Source organism: Dryobates pubescens, chromosome 34 (assembly GCF_014839835.1).
Source record: "Dryobates pubescens isolate bDryPub1 chromosome 34, bDryPub1.pri, whole genome shotgun sequence".
In the NCBI taxonomy this organism is placed as follows: Eukaryota; Metazoa; Chordata; class Aves; order Piciformes; family Picidae; genus Dryobates; species Dryobates pubescens.
Genome location: NC_071645.1, coordinates 4906354 through 4919775, shown reverse-complemented (window position 1 = coordinate 4919775; position 13422 = coordinate 4906354). Strand labels below are relative to the sequence as shown.

Sequence of the window (13422 nt, the reverse complement as noted above, 5' to 3'; positions counted from 1 at the left end):
TCCATGGGCAGGGACACCTCTCAACTAGATTTGGCTGCCCAAAGCCTCATCCAGCCTGGCTCTGAACACCCCCAGCGAGGAGGCATCCACGACTTCCTTGGGCAACCTATTCCAGAGTCTCACCACCCTTGCACTGAAGAACTTCTTCCTAAGATCCAGTCTAACTCTACTCTCCCTCAGCTTAAAACCATTCCCCCTTGTCCTGTTGCTAGACACCCTCATGAAAAGCCCCTCTCCAGCCTTCCTGGATGCTGCCTCCTTCACTTAACTATATAATAACCAAAGATAACAGGAACTTGATGCTCTCTCTCTCTCTCTCTCTCTGTGATGTCCTCAAGCACAGGGTGGCTGAAATATGGTGTAGAGCAATGAAGACTTTGGAGCTATCCCATTGGAATAATCATGGGCTCATCACAAGGTAATCTGGATCTCTTAGCATGGGACCAAGAGGCTGAGCTGCTAAACATCGAATCCTAGAACCACAGAATCATAAATTCCTAGAATAGTTTGGGTTGGAAGGGACCTTAAAGATCACCTAGCTCCAACCTCCCCTCTGCCATGGTCAAGGAAACAGCCTGGGTGAATGCAGAGCCTGATAATGAACAGATTTATTTTCTCTCCACTGGGGGTTTCCAGCCAATTGATGGAGCTAGGAAATGAGGCAGCCATGGGAGGGCAGGGGAAAGGGTTAAGCCATCGCTGTGGGACGTGTCACTCTGTTAATGGGCACAGCAACACATGCCACCCTATTTATAACCAGGTGTGACATTCATTTTCGATGACTTCTCCTGGCACTCATACAGCCAGGTCCTGGGCTTCAGCTCATTAAGGCAGTAGCTTGCCCTGGCTTTTCCCCCCCACCTTCCTTTCGAGCGGTTTTGTTATCGTTGCTGGGCTGGAGTTGGATAATTGGAATTTCAAGCAATGCCAAAGGTTTGGGGCATATTAGTGGGTAGGAGAAAGCCCTTAATTAATCATAGCTGCTTTACCTTCATCATTTAACTTAAAAAAAAGAAAGGGGGGGGGGGGGAGGATAGAACAGTAGGATAAGGGGAAAAAAAACCCTTCTGGGAGTCATCCTGCCACTGTATCCACAATGGTACCCTAGAGACAATGGGGACCTGTGGGTAAAGAGATACTTTTCTCTAGCCTCATAAAAGGAAATCATTAAGGTCAATCCTTAGCAGCACTCTGCTGCCCCCCAGTCAGAGGTAATTATGTTTTATCAGTGTATTTCTTCTTATAAGGCACTCCAGAGGGTGTAGGATGCCACAGGCTTGTTCCTTCATGGGTGAACACCACCAGGCACATGTCGAAATGGTGGTTTGCTCCTTTGTTCCTAAACCTCCTCCCTTCAAGCTCTCCTGATCTCCAGCTTGTTATTGCTGGATAGTTGCTCCCCCTTGTCCTTGCACTAGTGGTGTTCTTTGATTTACCACCTTTCCTCTCCCCTTGCTTCATACCTCCCATGTCTTTGTAGACAGGACCTGTACCCTCTTCCAGCCTCATTTTTGCTACACTTCACAAGCCAAGCTCTGTAAGCTTAGCTCGTAAAACACCCTCCACAGCTCTGGGCTGAATTTATTATCCCAGAACAGAAACAACCAACAAGATCTCACCAGCATCTGGTGCTCCAGCCATGAATCTGGATGGAAATGTTCCTCCTGACATGCCTCAGGGCAGTAATTAGCACCACACTTGGTAGAATTAGATAGTGATTGGACACGCTGATCTGAAAGGTTTGTCTTTTCTAACCAAAATGGTGCTGAGATTCTGTGATGTCCCTTTTCTGCCTTTACTCTCTGCTCAGCTCATCCATCCTGGTCTTACAACCCCTCTGCTCTTCCCTGTCTGCCTTTCTCCACACAGATACCAGTCAAATCCTGGTCTGGTTGCTAGAGCTCCTGGGCAATGGCATTTCAAATGTGATGTTGTGATTCAGGGCAGCTCCTCTCCTAAATTACCTTCTCCGACGTCCTCTCCTGATAACCCATGGGACTGCACTTGCTGAGGACCAGACAAAGTGCTTCTAGGTCTGGAGGCTACCGATGCCAGGAGAAAATAAAACAGCAAAACAGGGGTTGCCAAAGAGAAGAGTCAGCAGGATTGAGCTACAGCAAATTAACCGAACCCTGGAGACCACTACAGGCAGGAGGATGGAGAGGAGGCAGCTCCTGCACATGGACGATAAAATAAGGAGAAGGTAGCGAGCCTTCGAGGGTGTGAGCAAAGAGGTTTTCTCTCTGGAAGTGCAAGGTCAGGGAGGCAAGAGGAAGGAAGGCTGTGCAGGAAGAGTCACCTAGGATGCATAATGTGCACGGTGTTGGCCGGGAGGGCCCCGGGGGTCCATGCGCCGGAGCACTGGGTGGATTGGGATGCACGGTGCGTATGGTCCTGAGCTCCGGGGTATGCACCGGATCGCCGAGGGAGGGATTTTAAATCCCAGGGGTGTATGCACCGGAGCACCAGGAGGATTGGGATGCACGGTGTGCATCTTGCTGATCACCGTTGTCCATGCACCGGACCACCGGCGTGGTTGGGATGCACGTTATCCACGATACGCACGATCCTGGGTCCCGCTAGTGTATGCACCGAAGCACCCGGGGAGCTGGGATGCACAGCGTGCACGGCCCTGAGCCCCGGGCTATGCACGGAAGCACCGGGGGAGCCGGGATGCACGGTGGCACGGCCCTGAGCCCCGGGCTATGCACGGAAGAACCGGGGGAGCTGGGATGCACAGTGTGCACGGCCCTGAGCCCCGGGCTATGCACGGAAGCACCGGGGGAGCTGGGATGCACGGTGGCACGGCCCTGAGCCCCGGGCTATGCACGGAAGCACCGGGGGAGCCGGGATGCACAGTGTGCACGGCCCTGAGCCCCGGGCTACGCACGGAAGCACCGGGGGAGCCGGGATGCACGGTGGCACGGCCCTGAGCCCCGGGCTATGCACGGAAGCACCGGGGGAGCCGGGATGCACGGTGGCACGGCCCTGAGCCCCGGGCTATGCACGGAAGCACCGGGGGAGCTGGGATGCACTGTGTGCACGGCCCTGAGCCCCGGGCTATGCACGGAAGCACCGGGGGAGCTGGGATGCACAGTGTGCACGGCACTGAGCCCCGGGCTATGCACGGAAGCACCGGGGGAGCCGGGATGCACGGTGGCACGGCCCTGAGCCCCGGGCTATGCACGGAAGCACCGGGGGAGCCGAGATGCACGGTGGCACGGCCCTGAGCCCCGGGCTATGCACGGAAGCACCGGGGGAGCCGAGATGCACGGTGGCACGGCCCTGAGCCCCGGGCTATGCACGGAAGCACCGGGGGAGCCGAGATGCACGGTGGCACGGCCCTGAGCTCCGGCCGCATGCACCGGGGTTGGAATACCCACGCTGAAGAAGACCGATCCCGAGCGAGGCTGGCAGGTAGGACCGTGCCCACCCCGGAACGCCCCATCGCGGGCGCTGCCCTCCGCGGGGTGCCCGTTTCGGCCGGTCCCGCCGCTGCGCAGTGCGCATGCGCACACCCCGGGTTGTGTCTGTGTGTGTTTCCCCCCCTCCCGCCGCCGCCGGCGGGCCCCGCCCCCGCCGCGGTGCATTGTGGGACACAAACAAAGTGCCCGGCCGGGCGGCGCGGCGCGCGGGAGCTCGGACACCCGGGAATTTCCCCCCCTCCCCCTTCCCCTTCCCGGTTTCCCCCCTTCCCCCCCCCCCGTCTTTTTTCCGCCACTTCCGCCACGCCCCTCCCGCGCGCCGCCGCGTGCACGCCGCTCGCGGGGGGGCTCGCCCGCGGCCCCCCCCACCCCCCCTCCTCTCTGCCTCTGCCTGAGGGGGAGGTGGCGGTGGTCTCTTCCTCGGCCTCATCATCATCACCATCATTATCATCATTATCATCCTCCGCCGTTTCCTTCTCCCGGTCCACCGTGATGGCCCAAACAGGACCCCGGCGCGGTCCCAGATAAGAGGGGGGGGGCCCTCGGCCTCCCGCGCACGCCGGGCCCAGCCGGCCCCACCGACCGCAGGTAACGGGAGAGCGCGGCCCGAGGTGACGCTTGAGGCTGGGAGGGGGCTGGGTGTGTATGGTGGCGGTGGGGCCGTTGGCTTCCCCCCCACCTTCCCTTCAGGGGCGGGCGCCCACCCTGGGGGAGGGCTTTGAGTGCTGCACCCCGCGGGTCCGTCCCCCTTCTTCTCCCCCCCCCGCCCCCCGTCCCCGCTGAGCGTGTGTCCCCCTCCCATGAGGGACCGGCTCACCCCCGTGCCTCCCGGGTGGGTTTCCGGGGCTGTGTTTGTGACGGGGGTGGGGGGGTTGCCCTCCTTCCCCGTTGTACGCGCATCCCGAGGGAGCTGCGATGCCGGCTGAAGCCCGTTGTGGGGGGCCGGGTCCCCCGGGTGGGTTCCCCGGGCCAGTGTGGAGGCGTGGGGAGAGGTTTGCCTTGCTTCCCTCCCCTGGGGTCGTGCTGCCCGTTGTACGCGATGTTTACGCGCACCCCGAGGGAGCTGCGTTGCCGGTTGGAGCCCGTGGGTGCACTCGGCTGTCTGGGCACACGCAAACGTGTAGTTTCGAGGCAGGAGAAGAGGAGGAGGGGGAGAGTTGTGTTGTCTCCTGCATCCCAGCGGGATACCTGCTGCCTCCCTTTTCCACTGCGGGCTGATGGGAGGAAAAGCGGGATTCCCAGTAGCTGTTAGGCAAGGCTTGCTGGCCCTTTGTTGTGGTGGTTTTGGTGGTGGTTTTTTGGTGCGTTGTTTTTTTCCCCCCCATGCAACACCCCGTTCTGCTTATTCTTCCCTGCCCATCTGCCAGGGTCTGCCGTGCCTCTGCTCGCACCCATGGCCACACATGATGCGAATAGCGTAGCGCTCATCTGCCAGGAGCTGCTGCCTGGTTTTCTGCTCCCTTTCCATATATTCGGGGTTATTTTCCTAGGTGCAAACATAAACATTGGCAGATGCTGGAGGGAAGGTGGGTCTGGTCTACTTCTTGCTTGCCAAGAGCCTATCGCTTCCTTTCGTACACACAGGGTGAGGGTACCACAGCCTTCCCAGATCCGCTGCGCTTCGTTCCACACGCAGGTCTGCTGGGAAATAGCTCCCTGCTTGACCACCGTGGCCTGTTAAATGCACCCCAGGAGGCTTTCTCCTAGCTCAAAAGCTGCAAAATGTGAGGCTTTTTCCCTGCCCAAATAGAGATGCAGATACCTTTCACCCAAGCTCTCATTCATCTCCTGCCCGCTGATGAGGATTGAGTGCCTTTCCTCCTACATCTCTGTATGCACAGACCAGGATTAGCCTACTGCCTGCCCACCAAAAGCTGGTGCGTGCCACATTGTGCTTGTTTGCACACCTCAGGACAGGCTCAGACAGCAGTTCACTGGTGGCTTTTGAGAGGCAGACAGGCATTGCTCCTACCCCTTGGCAGGGAGCAGGCTTTCACTCTTTGTCCTTTCATTTCTTGCATGTTCCCACAGACGCCCAGTGGCAGCTGTCTCGGTGCCTGCCCCCAGCCCGTGGTGTTTCCTTGCTGCACGTGCCACAGAGGTCACCTCTTCTTACCCATTTCTTATTTCTTCCTGCCTGTTACATCTTTCATGACTGAGACTTTCAACCCTTTTTCTTCCTGTGGCCTGCTGATACGGTCAGGTTAAGCCTACCTTGGTTTTTGCTCTGCCTTTTGAGTTTGCTTTGCTGAGAGTCCACCAGAGTCCAAAAGAAGCAGTCTGTGTACTTCCTAGGTGTGTGCAGGTCTCACGTTGGAAACCACTGCTTTAAACTGCATTTAATCTCTCTTTTTGCAGTTGTACACATAATTTGGCCAGCCCAAGATCTATTCTAATGCTTCTAGAAGTCTCTTGCTTTCATTATTTCCCTCACATGGGGTCCTTGGTTTGCTATTGCCGTGTGAGGAATATCTCTGTTGTGTTTACTCCTGCTTTCTCCCTGTGCTTCTGCCTGACAGGAAGCTTTTCCTTTTCCCCTTTTTACACCTGTATTTTGTTAATCCTTTGGCTGCCCAGTACACTGAGTTTTTCCTGAGGTGGAGGTCACCTAATTCACCTCCTGAGGTGATTCCTGGTGCCTAGCTGCGTGTTTTCATCAACGAGCTGACGTGTTGTTTGTCATGCGTGGGGTATGCCTGCAGGCCCTGCGTGGTGACACCCTGTGGGAATGGCTTTTGGGTCCCAAACTGGCATTCAGGAGGTTTTTAGGTGGTTTTGAGTGTGTTGTGCTTTTCCTCTGCCGTCGAGGCCTCTTACAGCAGCTTGACGTCTGCATCTAAAGCAGCTCCGAGGTGCCATGCACCTGGAGACCTTGCCTGGGTTTAAGTGCATCTATTTAAGGAGATGGGGCTGAACAAGTGTTAACCTGCTGGCTTACAGCTCTGCCAGTATAAATGCCTCCATTGATGTAAAACTGTTTATACCAGAGAGCAGTTACAATGCTGCAAGTGTCCCTCCCGGGGGACTACTTCTATTTAAACAGCTGGGTTTAATCCGAAACTTTAATTGGTGTGAACACTCCAAGCGGTCCCTTTCCAGAGGAAGGGAATTTCCAGCCCTGCTTTAGCTTCCCCAGGTGGATGCTGACTGGTCAGGAGGGAGGAGCGTGCTGCCTTTCCCACACTGAAGTTTTGGTGCTGGTTTTGTTGACAGGGCGAGAGAATTCCTCTTGTGACCGGGAGGTTTGGAGTGCTGGGGGGGGGGGGGGGGGGGGGGGGGGGGGGGGAGGAGTGTCCTTATGTATTTGTTCTGCAGTACGTAAGAGAAGTAGTCAGGGAGTGAAACTGAATCCTTGCCATGTTTGTTGCAACAGGAGGTTAATCATAAACTCTGGCAACTTTTAAAAGGGGTGGTTTCCTTCTGTGGTGTCTGCAGCAAATGTCTGCTGTTAGGAGGGTCTGGTCAGCTGTTTGCAGAGAGGATCAAAAGCAAACACAGCTTCCCCCATCCTGTGTGAAGTTAAACAAGCCTCCCAACGTTCTCTTCAGTTGCATCCTGGGACTTGCTTGAAGGAGGCTTTTCATTTTGGTGTCCTCCTTGTGGGTGGCCAGAGCAGTGAGGTGATCAGTGCTCGTGGGACTGACGGGGAGAAAGGTTTGGGTGCTTTGGGCTCGTGTTGGTTGCTCCACCTCTGGTGTTTTGCTGGCGTTGTCTGTGACATCTGGTCAGCTCCTTTTTCAATGGGCTTGGAGAAGGTGTGTGGGTGTTCCTGTGAGCAGATCTGGTGCTAGGTGTAACCTCACCCCTTGAAGGCACGGTTACCCACTAGCTTCAAGGAGAAGCCAGTCGCGCCGTGCCAGCAGCGATGCTCTCGCACGTGACGAGGCAGGAGATGTCCCTTGACGTAGCAGGGATTGTCTGTTGACATTCTTCTCTCTTGCCCGCTTATAAGTAGGTTATCCCTGCTCAAATTATGCAACTGTGCAGACAGCCAGACTTCAGGAATTCCAAATGCTTCAACGTGTCAAGTGCTGACTCCTAAATGCAATGCTCCGGCTGCAGAGCGCGTTCCTTCACAGTCTGTCGCCTGAAAGATGACATCAGCCTTGGAATCGCGGGGGGCTGGAAAGGGGCAGCCACAGAACTGCTTGTTCCTGCAGCAAGAGAAAAAACCCCCAGCCTTGGGTGAGGTTGCAGGAGCAGAGCTGGGTGGGAGATGTGCCTCTGCCTGCAGCACCTTTGTGTTGTGCAGCCCCTCTGAGGCAGGGGGAAAAGCAAACTGAAACCATTGATTGGTGTAAGAAGTTGAGACGCCTGGCTCATTGCAGCTGCTGCTGCTGCTGCTGCTTTGAAAGGTGCATCTAGATTTAATTAAATAGTTGTGTGCTTATTGCTGAGTAAACACAGGGCTCCATTACCCTTAACTTGCCTTGAAGATCAAATTGATTCTTCTAATGGTGTCACCGGATGAAAACAAATGTCTGGTCCCTGCTTTGTGCGACGCACCTGAATGAAATGGTGGTGGTAAGGGGGATGAACTGCCAGCCCCATCAAATGGCATTCCTCTGTGCAGATTGGAAGGAGAGGAATTGGAGAGGCTCAGCATTTCATTTAGTCCTTACATTCCATTTAATCAAGTTAAGGAAGTGACTCAAACTGTGCATTATTTGTGGATAGCCTGCCTTTAATGTATTCCACTTTCGAGCCAGGGAATAATTATTTCACATGAACAGGTTTATCAGAGGATGTGAAGGATGGGATAATAAGGACTGCAAAATGTCTGTTGGGCTCAGCATGTGGGCTGTGACAGTGGCCAGAAGTAAATCATTAGGGGAAAGAGGAAGAGCAGATGTGGACAGCGAGCACACTGATCATTCCTCCACACATCTCCCAGCAGGGAGGGTTTGGAGGTGGCCTGAGCTGGAGGCTTTGTGCTGACAGATGTATTTGACAGTGCCTGGTGGACCTGTTGCCTAGGGATGTGCCCAGGCCCTTTGAACAGCTTTGAGCTGTAGCTTCTGCGCTGTGCTGTGCTACGACTCCCACAGCTGGGGCCAAAAGAATTCCTGGATTTGGGATTATTTATGGGTTTTTTCACCCAACAAACGGTAATTTCATTGAGTGCCTCCTGGTTGTTTTGTAGTATGAGAAAGAACCGAGCCTCTCTTTCCAGTCACCATCTCATTTGCAATTTTATAGATCTCTCTGTTCTCAGTTTTCTCTCTTCATTCCCCCCCCCCCCCTTTCTCAGGCTATTTAGTGCATCTGTCTCCTCAGGCTGTTCATCCTCACTTTCTTTATCCCCTTTGAACTCTGCTGCATTGTTTTGAGGTGATCTGACCACATAATTTGTTTGCTTTCCTCAAGGCTGAGTAAGGGGCAGGTTTCTCAGAGCATCCAGAGGCCTTTCTAATGAAGGGACAACTTGCAGCTCATCTGTGAGAGCATTACAAACACTTCTTGTGTGTAACAGGTGATATTTGCAGTACAAATGAACATAGAAGTTGTAGTGAGAGCTATTTTAGTGAGCTACAGAGAAGACAATCTTGGGTTATAAATCTAGCTACAGATGGTAGCTGAGAATGGCAGTTTGCATTTGGCTATTACCAAGAGCACTTGGTAACACTAAATTATTGTGCTTGCTACAGTTAAGCCTTTTGGAAGCATGAAGATGCCATGGTTTCCTTCCACTGACACAGGTTGCCCAGGGATGTAGTTGAGGTCCCATCTGTGGAGACACTCAAGGTTAAGCTCAGCCAGGCGCTGAGCAACCTGCTCTAGTGGAGGATGCCCCTGCTGATTGCAGAGGGATTGAAATAGATGACCTTTGGAGGGCCCTTCCAACCCAAACCTTTCTATGGTTCTATTAATGAAGGAGACCCAAGAGGCCTGGAAATCATTGGGTGGGTTTGGGAAGAGCTGATGGGTTAAGGGGCAAGCTGGTCTCACCTGGGCAGATATTTACACAGCGTTGCAGCTCTTCAGGCCTGGCAGCTCCTGCAGTTTTCTTTCAGTGTTTTGGGTTTAAGTGGATCAATGTCCCTGCTAAGAAAGAGCTACCCCAAGGAGTTCCTGTGCAGTGTTAGTCAAGATGCTAAAGGCTTGAAAACCTCAGAACTCTCCTTTTCCCCAGCCTGAGCCATGGATCTGATTCTGCCAGTCCAGGCTTGGCTGTGCAAAGGCAGAGAGTTAGGAAGCCTCAGTAGTTCCTGCTCACCTGATAACGTGACTTGTGGGTAAACAGAAGGATTTTGAGATTTTGGGGGCCAAGAAGAACTCCTTTTAGGCATTTATCTGCATCAGTGAGTCATTAGGAAAATAAAGGGTACACAGAGAGCTCAAAGGGTGATGACACAAGCACATTCCTGCTCTGCTTAAACTTGTTCAGGATTCTTCAGAGCTGCTTCCTTTGGAAAGGTGGCTGCTTGTTTATGTGTCTGTGACACCTTGACTAGCTGGCCCCAGTCCATGCTGTCTGGATCTGCCTTTTCACCCCTTCCAGTGGTTAATGTGCATTTCATTAAGGTGTAGCTAATCTGTGATTAAAAAACATAATAAAACAAAAATAAGGGAAGGAAAGCTCTGATTTGTGGTAGCCGACCTGAGCCCTTCCAGCAGCAGCTGGGTTGACAGGTAAGCTTTGTGCCCAACTGGTGACAACTAGCACTTAGCCAAATTTGGCTGTCACAGGCCTAGTGATTGTGAGATGCTGTTACAGGCCTTTGTTTCTGGAAGATGAGGAGACAGTGACAAAAATTAGAGCCTGGTGCACAATACAGTGGGAGGTGCAGCTTGGGGGTGATAGCAGGGGGGTGAGGGGAGATAGAATAGAATAAACCAGGTTGGAAGAGACCTTCAAGATCATGGAGTCCAACCCATCATCCAACACCATCTCATCAACTAAACCATGGCACCAAGCACCCCATCAAGTCTTCTCCTAAACACCTCCAGTGATGGTGACTCCACCGCCTCCCTGGGCAGCACATTCCAGTGGGCAATCACTCTCTCTATGAAGAATTTCTTCCTAACTTCCAGCCTGAACCTCCCCTGGCACAGCTTGAGTCTGTGTCCTCTTGTTCTGGTGCTGCTTGCCTGGGAGAAGAGACCAACCCCCACCTGGCTACAACCTCCCTTCAGGTAGTTGTAGACAGCAATAAGGTCTCCCCTGAGCCTCCTCTTCTCCAGGCTGAGCAACCTTCAACCTCTCCTCACAGGGCTTGTGCTCGAGGCCTCTCCCCAGCCTCGCTGTCCTCCTCACAAGCATCTCTAGGTTGTGCTTTCAGAGCAAACCACTGTTCAGCTGGCTGGCTCATTGTGCAGTCATGTGCTTTTTCAGAGCACATGGTGGAAAACAGAAATGGCAGGGCAGTGAATGTGTTGAGAAACATCTCAATCCCCTCTGCCTGCTGAAGTCCACACGTTAATTTTTATTGGGAGCATAACTGTAACTCAATAGAAGAAGACCTTTTAGCAGTTGGCTGCTCATATTGTTAAATGAGCCTCACTTTTAAGCACTGTCAGAGGATTTGCAGTTCTGTGGAGCACCAACCTAAGATTCCAGCAGTGAAAAGTTCAAAGTGCTGGAGGCTGGGGAAGGCAGCCTGCCTCTGGTTCGCTCATTCAACCATGCAGAAGCTATATTGGGCACATCAAGTTTATGCTGTGCACTGCAGCTTCAAAAAGGCAACAAGTTAAATCTGGGTACTTTGAAGTTAGTTAGTGACTGGTAGCATTCAGTCCTCTGACAGAGCTGAGACTTAAATGGTCACAGCAAAACTTGAAGGACTCTGTGGTGAGGAGGGGAAAACAAGACTTGAGGTGGGGGGGGAACAAAATGCAGGCTGTGAAAATGAGTGGAGTTGCTTGCTTGTTGTGAGGAGCAAAGAGTAGCCAGACTGTTGTACCTGACTGTGTTCCTGAAGTTCTTTGCTGGAATGGTGCAAAGGTGCTGGATGAAATTCTCTCCAGGCAGATTCATAGAATGGTTTGGGTTGGAAAGGGCCTTAAAGATCATCTAGTTCCACCTGCCCTGTCATGGGTAGGGATACCTTCCCCTAGACCAGCCTGCTCAAAACCTCACCCAACCTGCCCTTGAACACCTCCATGCAGGGGACATCCCCAAACTACCTGGGCAACCTATTCCAGTGTCTCCCCACCCTCACTGTAAAGAATTTCTTCCTAATCTCCAGTCTCAGTCTCCCCTCTTCCATCTTAAAGCCATTGCCCCTCATCCTATCACTGCAAGCCCTTGGGAAAAGTCCCTCCCCAGCTTTTCTGCAGCCCACTCCAGGTACTGGATCTTCAGTGTTCAGCTGAAGGAGTTTGGTGGAGCCAGTTAGGTGGAAAGGCACAGAGCCTTTGGAGACCATGAGATCTCTCTTCCTCTATATATAAATGACTTCAAGAAACATCTTCTGGCCTTGCATGAAAGCAGTCAGTGGCGTCAACTCAACCATTTCCATACAGCATGGACTACTGTACTGCCCTGATTGTTGTAATCTCTTCTTTTAATTAGATCCTGAGATTAAGAGCTGCCTTGCTGATCACTGCACTTAATGTGTGCCCTTTCACTTCTAGCTGCTACATGTTTTTTTTAGCTGCAAGGATGGCTGGGGCAGACAGATGCTCTGAAAGATTTAAGCAGAGTTTACTTTATGGACAGAGCTACACAGAGAGGAAAAGCACACCCCCAGAAAAACACACCAGAAAGCCCTCTTGAGAAGCTTGCATGAGGTTGAAATAGCTACTGACAAGCAGATGACCAAAAAATGAGGTATTAAGAGCCTGGTTGTTCTGTGGGCCTAGCAGTTTGCTGTTCAATTGAATTGAAGAGGGTGGAGATCCCACTCCAAAGTCCCTCTTAACTAATGAGCTCCCAGATTAGAGCTCCAGCCTGTTACTGGCTCCCTAGCATCATGCCAGAGGTTTCATTTCACACTGCTGGGTTTCCCATGGCTTTGGTTCTTCCCAGGGCTCCAGTTCTCAGTCATTTGCCTTTTTTTCCATGTGTGGTGCTGACGAAACACCCTCACCTTTTCATCAGCGTTTTTGGAGCCAGTGTCTCTAGGGAAACACTCAAAGCTCGTTGCTGCAACAAGTCCCAGTGGCACTTCACAGGTAAATTCTTTAACCTGTTACTTCAAGTACATAAATTACTTCTTTTCAGCCAGCTCCTTGGGTGCAGCCTGGCTATTCATCTCCTCCTTTTCACTCCTAACTCCATGTGGCATGTTAGTCAAACACTTTAATGAAGTTCTCATTTCCTCTCTCGCATTCTCCAGTCAGTTTGCCAGCCTTAAGCTTCAGTAAACACAGGTGCTGTCTGCCCCATTTTCTGTTTGTTTTCTTATTCTTCTTCCTCAGATTGTTTTCATTCAGGCAGATTCCTGCAAATGTGTACAAACACCTCTAATCATGTTATCTTTTGAGAGACCCAAACACCTCTTGTGTTTTCAAATCAGCCGAGCCTTCTGCGCTAAACGTTGCAGCAACAAACTCCACCCCGTGTCAGCGTTGCCAGGCGTTCAGGCAGGTGTGCTCCACCACATAGTATCAGTCAGGGTTGGAAGGGACCACAAGGATCAGCTAGTTCCAACCCCCCTGCCATGGGCAGGGACACCCCACACTAGATCAGGCTGGCCAGAGCCTCATCCAGCCTGCTCTTACACACCTCCAGGGATGGGGCCCCAACCACCTCCCTGGACAACCCATTCCAGGGCTTCACCACTCTCATGGGGAAGAACTTCCTCCTCACCTCCAGCCTGAATCTCCCCACCTCCAGCTTCATTCCATTCCCCCTAGTCCTATCACTACCTGAGATCCTGAGCAGTCCCTCCCCAGCCTTCTTGTAGCCCCCTTCAGATACTGGAAGGCCACAATGAGGTCACCTGGGAGCCTTCTCTTCTCCAGACTGAACAGCCTCAACTCCTTCAATCTGTCCTCATAGGAGAGGTGCTCCAGCCCTCTGCTCATCCTCATGGCCCTTCTCTGGACACCT

At 52.8% G+C, this 13422-nt stretch overlaps 1 protein-coding gene across 5 annotated transcripts in view; it reads left to right on the top strand.

Moving 5' to 3' along the window:
- Positions 1-3718: 3718 nt before the first annotated feature.
- Positions 3719-13422, top strand: part of ZBTB44 (zinc finger and BTB domain containing 44) — a 40345-nt gene continuing 30641 nt past the window's right edge. For all 5 annotated transcript variants that reach the window (XM_054175970.1, XM_054175969.1, XM_054175968.1 and 2 more), the window contains exon 1: positions 3719-4013. The gene's annotated coding sequence lies outside the window, so the exon portion shown is untranslated. The remainder of the gene's footprint in view (positions 4014-13422) is intronic.